At 40.4% G+C, this 14,159-nt stretch overlaps 1 long non-coding RNA gene, 3 other non-coding genes and 2 pseudogenes across 4 annotated transcripts in view; all 6 read right to left on the bottom strand.

The window, feature by feature from the left end:
• Positions 1–14,159, bottom strand: part of LOC104851779 — a 38,599-nt gene that overhangs the window by 2,497 nt on the left and 21,943 nt on the right. Inside the window, exons 15-28 of the long non-coding RNA XR_777285.2 lie at positions 13,726–13,816; positions 11,518–11,598; positions 10,761–10,838; positions 9,981–10,086; positions 9,076–9,196; positions 8,168–8,206; positions 5,952–6,039; positions 5,401–5,481; positions 4,564–4,640; positions 3,726–3,796; positions 3,487–3,595; positions 2,780–2,886; positions 1,976–2,057; positions 1,013–1,097 (exon numbers count right to left, since the gene is read on the bottom strand). This is a non-coding gene — a long non-coding RNA (uncharacterized LOC104851779). The remainder of the gene's footprint in view (positions 1–1,012; positions 1,098–1,975; positions 2,058–2,779; positions 2,887–3,486; positions 3,596–3,725; positions 3,797–4,563; positions 4,641–5,400; positions 5,482–5,951; positions 6,040–8,167; positions 8,207–9,075; positions 9,197–9,980; positions 10,087–10,760; positions 10,839–11,517; positions 11,599–13,725; positions 13,817–14,159) is intronic.
• LOC117287166 lies at positions 1,586–1,659 on the bottom strand. Its single transcript, XR_004518380.1, has one exon. It is a non-coding gene; the product is annotated as a small nucleolar RNA SNORD113/SNORD114 family (small nucleolar RNA).
• On the bottom strand, positions 4,201–4,271 carry LOC117287214. The gene has a single exon (XR_004518413.1). It is a non-coding gene; the product is annotated as a small nucleolar RNA SNORD113/SNORD114 family (small nucleolar RNA).
• On the bottom strand, positions 5,561–5,636 carry LOC117287158 (annotated as a pseudogene).
• LOC117287165 lies at positions 7,410–7,488 on the bottom strand (annotated as a pseudogene).
• Positions 11,178–11,250, bottom strand: LOC117287213. The gene has a single exon (XR_004518412.1). It is a non-coding gene; the product is annotated as a small nucleolar RNA SNORD113/SNORD114 family (small nucleolar RNA).

Raw genomic sequence — 14,159 nt, 5'->3', positions numbered from 1 at the left:
TTTCTTTTTTTTTTTTTTTTTGTGGTGCTCATACTTTATTAATTTTCTTTTTTTTAATTAAATTGAATTTATTGGTACATTCTAGGTAGATGGTACAGTTACATTCATTACTGGGATCTTGTACCTTTACATGCCAGGTCTTGATAACACCAGTCTTTTTTATAATGGCCATGTGTACTGGGAGGAGTCATGTCTTATGAATGGTTATGAAGTGTACTTCCGTGATGCTGAACACCATTGTTATGTAGCTCCGGGTCTTCTGTGTAACTTTTTTTGAGAAGTGTCTAGTTAGGTCAAATACATCGTAGGGATATATTCTGGTATTATCCTGTCAGATACTGTTTAGACACAGAAAAGGATGAACTCTCATCCCCAACAACATGGATGGAACTGGGCATCGTCCTGATACGTCCTGACTGTTTTGTGTTGAAGAGAAAAGTTGCTCTCTAGCTGTGTGTGGAATGAGGGCTACCAGATGCTGGGGAGAACAGCGAGGAAGGAGACACGGGGACAGTCTGACCAGTGGATAACGAGACACTGGTACAGTAAAGAAGCTTTGGTGTGGTGTAGCTCAGTAGGGTGACTGGAAGGCAACTTTACACTGTTCCACTCAATAGGACAAAAGGATACTGAATGCTTGGATCATGAGGCTGACATTTAACCCAATATAAACATTACATGCATGCGACAAATAAGACATAGCATCCAAGTGTTACCATTTAAAATATTACACAATATCTACTGTTCCTTCTTTGAGTTCCTTTCCATTTCTTTTCCTTTTCCCGTCTCCTGCTAAAACTTCATTTTCATTGACTTACTGTGTGTTTTAAACATGATCATAAGGCTGGGGATTTAGCTCAGTGGTTTTGCTGCCTGCCTGGCAAGCGCAAAGTCCTGAGTTTGATCCCCGGTACCCAAATAAATAAATAAATAAATAAATTTTAAAAAACACGATCATAAAGGAATACACAAATAATTTCTGATCATGCTGTGAATGCCTTTAATCCATTACCCAAATAAGAGAACAACTTCAGCTGTGACTCATAGTGGTCTTGGGGATTACACAGGGGCTCCTCACACCAGCTCAGCACTCCCTGCTGAAGAGGACCAAGCAGAGAAGGGGTAAGAACACTGACATGGTCTCTCCAATGATCTATATTTCACCATTCACTAGCACAATCTTTTAGGCTTTTATTAGCACAATATTTATTGATTTTCTGCTTATTCAAATTGACTCTGAATTTGCAATGCACATAGGGCAATAAATGGCTGTCCTCTATCATGATGGTCAGCCTCAGCCCAAGATGAAATACACTTGATAAATTTCTTACCTGTTCTGCTTTTGTAGTAGATACTAAGAAATGTGGAACAATTTTAATCCTTAATATATATTTCAGGAATAAACACTTCCTCACCTTCTTCATTTCTGTACATTTACACATGAGTGTATTAACTTTATTGTTTACACCTTTATGCTGATATTTTCACATTATGGCCACAAAAATAAAAGGGGAGTTCCTTGCATATTGGGCTATCAGTCCATGGAGTCGCAGTAAAAATGGGAATGGACAGGAGTCTCATTGTGGTGGACATCGGAGTTCAAGGTGCAGGTGCTCATCATGCCTGACTCACACACTGCTGGCTGACATCACTGGTCTTGGATTGGTTCCCATCCTCTACTGCCAACTAAACTGGTACACTGATTGATAACTAAGAAGAACCCATGAATCACAAAATGTGACAATAATTCCACTAACGTGGCTGATGTCCAGGTACATGCAGCTCAATTAGTCGGGGGCTGAATCTCCTCACTACTGTCCTCATTTTATATAAAGAAAAATAACGGAAATGCTTCTATTACTTCTATATTAGAACTAGCACGTTTGGGCTTCTCTAAGAGTATTTTAATAGTTCTGATAATGTAGTAAATGTCTTTCAGAAAAGCAACAGAGACAAAAGCATTTCCTTTACTCACCATGGTCCAAGGCATAATCCAGAGAACAACCATAGGCTAGTAGTGACCAGGTGGGATGTGGGAGCCTCTGGGGAGCACCATTCTGAGGAGCACAGAGCAGAGCAAGGACACAAAAGAACACTTTTCTCACTGACTTTTGCTTATCACCTTTCTTTCAGTGGTTCCTTGGGGCACCCACTGTTTCCAGTGTTTTCATTTCACGTGTATGCTGGGGATGTGATGCCCAGACAGGGTGAGCCCTCAGACGTGCCTTCCTTAACTTTGGAACTCAACGTTTTCAATATATTAATGGTGTTCTTGCCACATTACATAATTTTTGTTTGGTCAATGCTTCACCTTTTTCTCTTTCCTGATTTCTATAGTCATTGTTTGACTTGCTCACTGGTCTAATTATAGAACGAAACATCTGCTTACAGAATGGTACATGAACATGAAGACCAGGGGTCTGTGGGGAAAGACCTTATAGCTCCAGACACACTGCACTGACTGACTGGATCACCACCAGTGGTCACCATTGAGCAAGGACTGCCACTTTCTCTCCTTTCCTTTCTGCCTTGTCTGTTTATTTTATCATTAATCCACTAATAACAATTCAAAACACTACCCTTCAGAAAACTTGCAGCCATCCTACATCAATGTGTTATCCACAACTATTATCAATATATGGCTTTCATTAATTATCCACAGTTTTCTACATATGTGTTCCAAGTAGAAAGCTTCACGTTATTCCCAAATTACACTGGTTATAGTATGTCTTATATGGCCACATTTCAGATTTTTCAAAATAGAGGAAGCCTCCCTTACACATAACACCGGAATCAAGATGAGTACTCTGGTACGCAAGTCAACATCCAGCCTCTGAATACAGACGGAATCATGGATCGACTGGCCATGGAGAGTTCTTACATCAGCTTGCACAGGTGCAGTAACAGGAGCACAGAATGAAACAGGTGACAAAAGTAAAGAAAGTTGCAAACCAAGACACTGGTTCCATTACCAGTTGACTTTCTCCTTTTATGTAGAAAGTCATTTATGCAATCACTAGCATAACAGTAGAAATGTTAACATAACAATATAAATTAACCCTGACTCACAACAGTCACAGACCCAGAATATTAACATTGTCTGAAACTTATATTGCCTATATCATCCCTGGGCAAAGGGAATAAACATGAAACATTTTACAACTTGGGCTTCAGTGTTTTTTTTAATGCAGTGGCTATGTTCCTTGAATCACTATAATTGAGCACTTTTGACTGGTTGTCTCATTGATCTAACATAGTACTATAATCTAAATATAAGAAGACAACAGGGAAGACCAAGACTCTTGTACACCCCTGACACAGAGGATGACTTCTTCCAAAAACTAGACTGCATTTTCCTCAGGTTGGACATTAACGTCAGCTCGAATCAAGAGCATAAGTCCATGTTTTGGTCTCCTAATTTTGGTTTTGATTCTGCATTTTTGACAATTAATTAATTAATTAGAATAAAAGAGAAGCATGACTCACCAAAAACTAAAGAAGATGATGCTTGACAAATCTAATCTCTTCCTATTGGCTTCTTTTCCACACTAGACTATGGGTCTTTCATTAATCAACCTCTATCTGGCTCACGATCCTGGTAAAAATGACATTCTCTATCACATTTATTATTAGGCCATGGATAATCCTGATTAATTTATAAATGTCAACAATACTGTGATTGCCTTTAGTTGAATACCCAAGTGAGGAAAAGCACTGCCTCTTACCCAAGTGGTCTCTCCCCAGCCACAAGGGTGTCCAGCACTGTCGTGATCCTGGCAGAATTCACACAGCCATTCTGAAGTGTACAAGTCAGAAAAGACCATAAAAACCCTAAGACATGATTGCCACTGATCCATATATTCAACCAACTATCCACACCCTCGTTTTGGCTCTTATTAGTTTATGATAATATTGATTTTTTCTCGGTAAGGTAAATGCCAAACTTGCGGTAGAGCAAGAGCAAGAACTGATTATTGCCTACACTTGATTGTGTCTGGCATCCCCAGTAGAAGGCAAAGTACACTGGGCCAATTCGTTATTTGTTATTTCAATTTATTATTTATCAGTCTGTATGGAAATGTATTTTCCTCTCTATATAAACAGTTCTTCACTCCATGAGGAGAATGGTGAAACACAAAGGTCATCTATATCCTGACCTTCAAACATACTATCCCCTCAGGGAGGGGATACTGAACAGTGCTGGACCTCAGAGGTCCAGACATATGGTGCTCATCGTACAGAACTCACCATCAGTCATCATCATCGGTCCACATTGGCTCTGTTTCACCTTATACTAACACAGATTGGTCTATTCAGCAATCCATTAATACAAGGATAGCACCATGAGGATCCACACTATCCACTGAGGATACATTGTAGCACAGACTACATTCATCTTTTTTTACCCGCCTCACTGTGGTATTCATACAACAATCACTCAGCTGATATTAAAAATGGCAAGTGTGGAGATCTTAGATTATTGACATGTTTTCTAAATACACTGGATACTAGTTGTAGAAAATTAACTCCAATAAAGAAAACAACATTGCCTGTATTACTCACTGTGGTTCAAGGTATCGTCCAGAGAGGCAGGCAACCGACTTGCACAGAACACATAAGTCATCTAGAGAGCATCCATTCTGAGGAGTACAGAACACGACAGACTATGAAACACAAATCGGCCCTCCACTGACCTTGGCTTACCATCTTCCAGGTAGGCACTTCTTTAGGCAATCACTATGTGGAATATATTCATTTCATTTTCTTTGACATGATCCACTACAGCCTGGCCTCATAATGAGGGTCTACCTGCATACTGAGTACACAACTCTTAGCCAAAAGCTAATAGTCACGGAAAATTTGTTTCAGAGTGTTCCATAGATCCAGTATTACTTGCTTCATTGTGTATTTGTGTATTTTACAACTCGACAATGCTTTAACTACTTTTTCTTGATTGATTTCTATAACTCTTGATGAATTTATTCATTGATCAAATGGGACTAAGAGTATGAAACACAGGACACTGAGACCAGGTCTCTTTTGGGCTGGACCTTAGAGGTTCAGATACACACGTCATCCTCGTCTCTAACGCCATCGACCCCGGACTGTCCTTCTAATTCTCCTTTTCTTTCCCCTTCTCTGTTATTTCACTGATAATTATTGAAAATCCTTTTACTGAGGAGGTGACCAGAAACGGTCTTCACATTCAGCAATCTGTATGAAGCATCATCGCTCATCAGTGTGTCTTCTAAGACCTATCCTGAGATTTCAGACCTGGCATTCAATGTATCATTGGCTCTGGTGATAACACCCTCAGGTGATGATACTCACACTTTAACAGTGTGCCAGGACCCTTACACGATCCCACTAAGCGCATGACAGAAAACTCACACTACTCACCTTTGTCCCTGGTTTGAACACGGTGAGGAAACTGTCTGCTGCTGACCCTGGAGGAATGAGAAGCTCTCCGGAGCGGCCATTCTGAGGGGTACAGAGCAGAGCAGGGGATAAAAACGGCACTTTCCTCCACAGACCCTCAGTCCCCTGGGTATCTTTCATCCTGGACCTCAGAATTGCAGGCACATTTTTGTTCATCAGATGAGACTCATGCACCGATAGAGATCATCACTTGTCCAGGAAAGGCCCATTTGTCTTCATTCTTATCTACATTTTGTATTGACGAATCCACCGAATCAGTAATATTTTTTAAAGCTTAAGATTCAGATACACTCAAGAATAGAGCTGGCTCTGGTGCGTATCCGGGATGATATTCTCAATCTCATTAATTCTGTGTGTCTTCTCATGACATGCATTAGTCACTAAACTCATCTGGTTCCCAAATTGACACTGGACACAGGAGTCTGACTGTGAACATATTTTGCTCTTTTTGAAAACAGGATGCTTCCTGAAAACCACCCAAAACCAATCTGAGAATTATGAGTGGTGCTCACATTGATTCTGGGCTCCGAACAGAGATGCAGCACTGAGCGCCTGGCCTTGAAGAGCTCTTCATCAGCTCAAAGAAGTGGAGCAGTAGGACTGTGGAGTAGGACAGAGGATTAAGAAAAGGAAGAGAAAAAACTGAGACATTTGTTCCATGAAGCCTCAGTTTCCATAATTCATCTGAAAGTAAATATTGTTTTCTCTAAGGCATAAACATGTTCGCCATTATCACATACCAAGGACGTGACCATTAGCCAAGAAAAAACGCTATGTCCTCTTTAGCCAGAGAAAAACAATCAAGGAACATGACTGCAAAGTGGACTTTAGTAATAGCATTCCTTGATTCTTTATCCATCTTTATAATTAAATAATACTTTATTAATAATTGTTTGATGTTTTCATCAATTTAATTATAATAACAGAAGCAAAGCATATAGACACAAATGTGAAAATCATGATCCTTGAGTAGTTCTAAGTGTCCAGAGGAACTTCTACCAAGAAAATGGTGTACATCAATTTTTACTTTTTAGGGTTTTTTTATTTTTTGAGAGGGGGTCTTGTTAAATTGTTCCTCTAGGCTGGTCTTGAACTCACTATGTAGTGTAAGCTGGCTGGAATTCTATATCCTCCTGACTCAAGCCTCCTAAGTCTGTGCACCTGCCGTGCAACATTACTTCTGTGATACAGACATGGAAGGACACATATGACACCAACCATCATCATTAGGACATTTTTTGCCGAAGTTCAAAAATTTCTACATTTCTTTGACTAAGCTATTAATTTATAACAATAAAATAACAAGATGATTCACAATAGCCTAACAAATCAAACTTCAGTCTAGAGAACTCTATTCTACAAGGCTATGTCTTTCATTAATCAGCCTCTACATAGCTTGTGATCAATTAACAATCATAATGTTCTCCACAATACTTATCATTAAGCATTAGCAACCTTCATTCATGTAATTTATATGGCCGATTAGTATTCCACTGAATGTAACAACTTCATTTTCTTTATCCATTCATCAGCCACCACATACTAAATCCAAACATGTCTTTCTTTATCTTTCCTTGTTGTGGTCACTTATTCTTTCTAAATAATATAACAAGTAACAAATGACAAGCCGGGCCTGGTGGTGCAAGCCTGTAATCCCAGCACTCGGGAGGCTGAGGCAGGAGGATCGCTGTGAGTTCAAGACCAGCCTGAGCTACATAGTGAGTTCCAGGTCAGTCTCACTACATAGTGAGACCCTGTCTCAAAAAACCAAAACAAAACAAAAAACAAATGACAGACACCATGATAAGATCTGTACTACTCATCTTGGTCCTGAGGTTCAGTGCAGAGATGTGATCTGGACTGGAAAAAGCCAAAGTGCCCTGGGCAACGAGCATTCTGGGGAGTCTAGAGCAGAGGGTTAAAAGTGACACATCTCCCCTGGGATGACTGCTCGTCCACCATCTTTCTCAGTGGACCTCGGACAGGCAGACACATGTTATTCACCGTGCCCTCAAGGCTCATATGCTGGCAGAGAGCATCACTGGTCCAGAAAAGGTCAATTCCATTCCCCCCTAACTTTCTTTTGATTCGCTGTTTATTCCAACCAACATTATTTTCCAATGCTTTCTTTTTGGCTATAAGTTGTCCAAATATATAGGGTACAGCATAAAACTTCTATATGTTTTTACAGTGTGATGGTCAATTCAGTCACTGACAAATGTTTCATCTGAAGCATGTTTACATTTTTTATTCATATATGATAATTGCACATATTTCTGTGTGTGATGTGTTCTTTCAATATGTGCACATACTACATTCTGTTCAAATCAGAGTAATTAATGTGTTTCCATCCACTTATCCTTACTTTTCATTTGGAACCTTAGAGTTCATCTCTGACTGTTATTTATAAGATATATAATGGGTGTTGCAAACTATAGCCACAATTGTCTATGAATTATTAATAATGCCTGCAAAAGCTCATTGTTCTCAAATCCAACACGAGCATGACTAGCTATCATATGTGTCCAAAGTGCTGCTCGTGTCAATATATAGCTTTTGTTATAGCTTAGGGTTTTACAAATATATTAGTCTAAAGATTCATCTTATTCCCAAATTTGCACTGATTATACTAGGTCTAATATGATCCTGTTTTTCTGTGTATTAAAGGTAAAGTGAATTGTCCTAAACAAACATCCTAATCAAGACAAGAATTATGAGTGGTACTCACGCTGATCTCTCGGTTCCTCTACTGGCTAAGACGGGCGCACTGAGAGAAGCACGGCACAGAACAGAGGATAAAAATAACGAATTAAAACTGAGACATTCAGAGCCTGAACACTGTCTGAAATCTCACCCCCCTGTAACCCTCCTAGCTAAAGAGAGACCAGGGAACGCCAGGGAACAGCGTTGTGAACTGGACTTCAATGCTTTTCTAATATAGAAAAGACATGACACGGATCAGTTTACATTTTTATAATTAAACAATACTTTACTGATTAATGCTTTCATTCCTGTAATTATGATGAAAAAAAGCGAAATATAGAAATACAAAGATTCCTGGGTATTCCTAAACTGGTCTAGATGTCCTTGTAACCAGTGGCCCAGATTAGTTGGGCCATCTCTGCAGAGACACGTGTGCCATGGCTCAAATGACATTAGCCTCCATCACTGGGCCATGTTTTGTCCTGGTTTTCATTCATCTCTACATTTATTTTGAGCAAGTTATTAATTAAGGTACAGCTATGAAATAACAATGATTCAAAACAGACTCAGAGTCTCTTAGTACACAGAGTCCTTTAATACACCCTACTGCGTGCCTGTCATTAGGCAGCCTTGTGGCTCATGACTGATTAACAACCCTAATGTTTCACCGATAGGCATTATGAACTTTAATGTAATTTACTCTTTCTGTCTGAATAGTATTCCACTGGCCCTGTCTCCTGCATTTTCCTCTTTCACCCATCAGTTGACCCTGAATCTGGGAGCAAGAGAATGTGCTGTGATTGCCACAGCCATGCAGATGTCCGGTAGGGTTACTGCTGCAAGACCTCTGGATCTGGACCTGGCAGTGCGATGGGTGGAGCAGCTCTGTGTTAACTCTGGAGGCGTCTCCACACGGCGGCTGCACTAACGCACCTTCCCACCGACAGTGTGCAAGGGTCACCTTTCTGCACATGCTCCTCAGAGACTGTCCGCTGTTGTCTTCTTGGTAACAGCCATCCTCATCGGAATAAGGCAATCTCCCATGGTGGTTTCCCTGGTGATTAATAACATGGAACATGTTTTTCATATACCCATTGGGCATTCGGGTATCTTCTTTTGAGAACTGTCTGTTTAGATCTGCTGCCAATATTTTTATTCTAATTATTATTATTTTTATTTTGCTACTTATTCCTTTGAATTCCTAATTTATTATGGTCAGGCATTGTAGCTATTATGCATCTTTGAAATTTTTTAGGCATAAAAAGAGAATGAAATCTTGCAATTTACAAAAACATGGATAAAACTGGACACAATTATGTTAAGTGAAATAAACCAGGAAGAGGAAAAAAAGGCACAGCGTGATTTCACATACACGTGAAATATAAAAGCTGATCTCCTGGAAGGTGATGGGAAATTGGGAGTTACTGGTGCAAGGCACAGTAGGGTGGCGGGAAAGATGGGGACAGGTTAACCAAGGGTAACCTGAGACAGCTCGAATTCAGAAACTCCATGTTCTGTATACCTCAAAAACCAAATGAAAGAAATACTAGATGTTTGACTCACAAAGAAATGCTAGCTGATGGGGAAACTGACATTCATCCCAATTAACCCTACATGATATATGCATGTATTAAAGCATGGCAGATATCCTTATATGGGTTCTTTTGATGCTTTCATGTATCAGATGAAATAAAACAAATAAAGAAAATATCTAGTGATTTAGTTCCAAGCTCTTCTTTTGTGTGCCTCCAATTTGCTGCTAAAACCATCGATGTTTCATTTTTAGTGTATTGTTTAAAATATGGAAAAAAAGACCGTGATTATCTTTCATCGGTTACCAAAGGAAGACACTTCCTGCAGTGACTCCTGGGGGTCCCTGTCCTCACACAATGGCCTCCCACGACGTCTGGATCCAAGGGGCTTCTTACTTCAGCTCAGCACCTCCTGCCAAAGAGGACCGAGCAAAGCAGGAGTCAAAGCCTGAGTCAGTCCCTCAAATGATCCATACACTTTACCATTCATTAGCACTGTCTTTTAGGTTTTTGTCAATTACTATAATATTTACTCATTTTCCTCTAGTAAAAATATTTCAAACTAGCAACTGGTATAGAGCAATAATTGCCTATTACCTATTAGTTTGTGGCCTCCTTCGTGCAAGATCTCATACACTTGAGAAGTTTCCTACCTATCCAAGCTCTAATACATACTAAAAACATCTAACACAGGGCCAGGGATGTAGCTCAGTGGTGCTGTACCTGCCTTGAAAACGTAAGGTCCCAAGATCAATGCCCAGTACCAAAAAAGAAAAAAAAAATCTAAAACTTGTTAACCTTACTGTTTTATTAATACATACTCTTTGCCATCTTCACCTCTGTATATTTATATAGTTTTCATCCTCTCCTTTATTCTTTTACATTAATATATTCAAATTTATATTTAAATTCATAATGCCTATAAATTCCCAAGGCCCAGCTATAGAGGTAGCAAGTTAATATGTAGCAGTCACCATAGCGTCTCTGCTACTCTGATGCTGTGTACATCTTCAACGTTGTTTAACAACGTAGTAAATACTTCTCAGAAAAGCAACTATAGCATAGGCGAGACTGGCATCTGCTCACCGTTGTCCAAGGCATCACCCAGGTACAGGAGCAACGGGCGGCCGAGCAGGGTGTCCTGGGCCCCGGGGAGCATCCACCCTGAGGAGCACAGAGCAGAGCAGAGGACACAAAATGACACTTTCCTCCCTGACCTGGCCTTGTTATCTCTCGTCATCTTTCATTTCAGGGAGCTTTTTCTTTCATTGGCCTTTGCAGTGGACACGTGACCTTTCCACGGAGTGCACGGTTCTTAGCCAAGGGCCCCATCCATGCACTCCGTAACAGAATTTCTTGCACCATTGTGTTTTCAGAAATGCACGATCTTTCGCCCATTCGATAGTCACTGATCTCTCTGTTTATGGGTTCACTGGTTTTAGGAATTCATTTATGAGAAAAGCATGAAACAGGTGAACATCGAGCAAGGCCAGGTCTCCCGGGCTGGATCTCAGAGTTCCAGGACAGGTATTCATCGCCTCTGACTCATACCCCACAGGTGGTCATCATTAACCCAGCGCCGGTCCGCTCTGAACCTCCCGTCCACCTTGCACGGTGGCTTCAGCATTCACGTACTAAGGAGCATTGACAGCCTGGCACTGTTAAAGCCCCAGAGAGGCTCCGATGCTCCTCGTTTATGTCAAATTTTCATACCCTGATTTTATCAATTCCGCTCCTGGTGTTGCCACACTTGGCCCAGGGTGACCATACTCCACATCATAACACTGCAGTAAATAAGCTTAAACAAATTCCCGAAGCCACAAAAGCTCTCACCACTACTCACATCCATCCCAGGCTCTGCCGCACAGATGTCTCGTGGCCAGCAACCCTGGATGAACGCGTCCACGTCCTGGGGGGCATCGTTCTGAGGAGCACAAGCAGAGCAGAAGATGAAATGGGACTGCCCGCTGTGTGGACTAGGAGATACCCCTGAACGCGGCAGGATTGTCACTGGTCCAGGGAAGGCCCGCTATCCCTTCGTTGTGTCTACATTGCTTATTAACTATCCATTAAATCATTCATAATATTTCTAAAAGCCTGTGGTTCATGGGCACCCAGTCAGATCAGAGCCGTCACGTGTCACAGCAATACACAGCTTGCACTAATGAGCCTCCGCTCTCCATACCTGTGTCACTCAGTGTAAAGATTCATCTTCCTGCCAACTTCACACTGACGACAAGGGGCCTCGCATCATTAACTCATCAAGTAAATCTCTCACATAACATAATTCTACATCCTGCCACAGTCCATTGGACTGCTTTGAAACAAGGGAACTGGCTAGGATCCTGGCCGTGCGGGACCTTAGTTCCAGACACGTGGCGCTCATCCAGTACACCCACACTCCTCAATCATCGTCAGTGCTGATTGGCTGTCTTTTCTATTATCAACTACGTTAATGGTTCACCAAAACTGAAGTCCAGCAGAATCTAAAGATGCGAAGGCATGTTAAACACTGCTAAAATCTCTCTCCACGATCGTTTCCACAGAGCCCCGAATTCTTTCATACCATGCTCTGCATTTCACACTTGGGCCTTACTGTAAAGTTTAATATCAATCAGATACTGCGCACTGGTGCTTTCCCCTTTTTTGGTTAAATTTAATATGTCTGAAAAATACAGCAAATGCCTTCCAGAAGACAGCGAGAACATGATATTATTATTCACACTGGCTTTCATGTCCCTCACACAAAGATGTAACCGAGAACTCCAGATCACAGAGGAATGTGTAAATTGGCTCCAAAGTAAAAAACAAATTGGATCATTAAAAAATGATATATTTCTCCTTGGTTTTTGCTTAACATCTTTTTTGTTGTTGTTGTTGTTAATTTAACAATTCATTGTTTGGAGCATATTTCATTGGGGGGGTTAAGAAAACAAACTACTTATAAGTTTCCTTGACATAGATGTTGAACATTATCTATTAATTATACTGTCTGTGTCGTCCTAAATCAAGTATTTTACAATAATTGAACACTTATTTCCATTGAGTTGTCAACATTTTCACCACATATTATCTTGTCTCACTACTTATTTTAGAATTAGGTAATTCTTTCTATAAAAATGTTATTCTATCAATCCGAATATAAAGAGGATAAAAACGAATGAACTTACAGATAAAAAACCATTTTTATGCCATGGGCACCTGTCTACTATGATCAGCTCAAAGCAGAGAACAGAGGAGACTTCATTTGTAAAATCTCTGAGCATTCTAGACACGGAGTCATCATCTGTGAAGCATGTGCCACAGGAAAGTCATTATGGATCCAGCACTAGTCTTTTTTTTCCCAATGATTCCTGTTATGTCTAGTGATTGATCGAACTCAGGACCTTATGCTTGTGAGGCAGGCAGTGGCACCACTGATCTAAATCCCTGGCTCAAAGATCATTGTTTCATTGTTTCTCTTGTTTTTGTTTGTTCATTTTTGTTTTGTTTTGTTTTTTTGAGACAGGCTTTCAGTATCTAGTTCATACTGGACCCAAACTCACACAATCCTCCTGCTTCAGCCTCCTCAGTGCTAGGAATGTAAGTATGCACCACCATGTCCAGCTTGTTATTTCTAATTTCTATATAACATCACTCCAACATTGATATATCTGTTTCATTAATTACTGTTTACATATGCATTACCAATACGTCACTATTAAGCAGGGATGGTGATATACAACTGTAACCTCAGAATTCTGGGAAGCTGAGGCAGGAAGATTCAGAGTTGGGGCCCAGCCTGTATAACTTAGTCACACAGACTAATAATTAATAATAATAATAATAATAATAATAATAATAATAAATGCTGGAAATGTATTTGCGCTAAGGCCCCAGGTTCAATGTCTAGTACCTCACACACATAAAAAAGACTTCATATTCCTCTCCTATTGACCAGTGGGTTACAGGTATCCACCTCTGGTTGTATCCAATATCTTTTAATAATAGATTCTTATAATAAATATTCTTAAGCAAACCACACAATTAGGACAGAAACACTGCCACTCACACTAAGGCACCACTCCTTCACAGCAGGGGCAGGCAGGGCCGACGAGTGAGGAGGGGTCCTCAGGACCTGCAGTCTGCACGTCATGGCCATTCTGAGGGGCAGGGCAGAGAAGAGAACAATGATATTCAAGGCCATCTCGCTACGGAACTTTGCCTGCCCTTACTTAGCCCTTCTGGCAATCTTTTGTCAGTAGAATTATTTCATTTCTGTCCAAGACCTTAAACGTATTTATGTTTAATTTACACTACAACATGATGAGCCAAGGAGATGAGAAACATATACTACTTATTTCTCTTTGGATGGCACTGCTTTTCATAGACATATTAATAGATTTCTTGGGGCCAGGGATTTGGCTCAGGGGTTCTGCCACCTGCCTCGCAAGTGCAAGGGCCCAAGTTCAATCCCTGGTACCAAAAAAAAAAAAAAAAAAAAAA

This window comes from Fukomys damarensis, unplaced genomic scaffold (assembly GCF_012274545.1).
Source record: "Fukomys damarensis isolate Sample0158 unplaced genomic scaffold, DMR_v1.0_HiC HiC_scaffold_21, whole genome shotgun sequence".
NCBI lineage: Eukaryota > Metazoa > Chordata > Mammalia > Rodentia > Bathyergidae > Fukomys > Fukomys damarensis.
The sequence above is the reverse complement of the archived record's forward strand: the minus strand, read 5'-3'. Positions and strand labels throughout refer to the sequence as shown.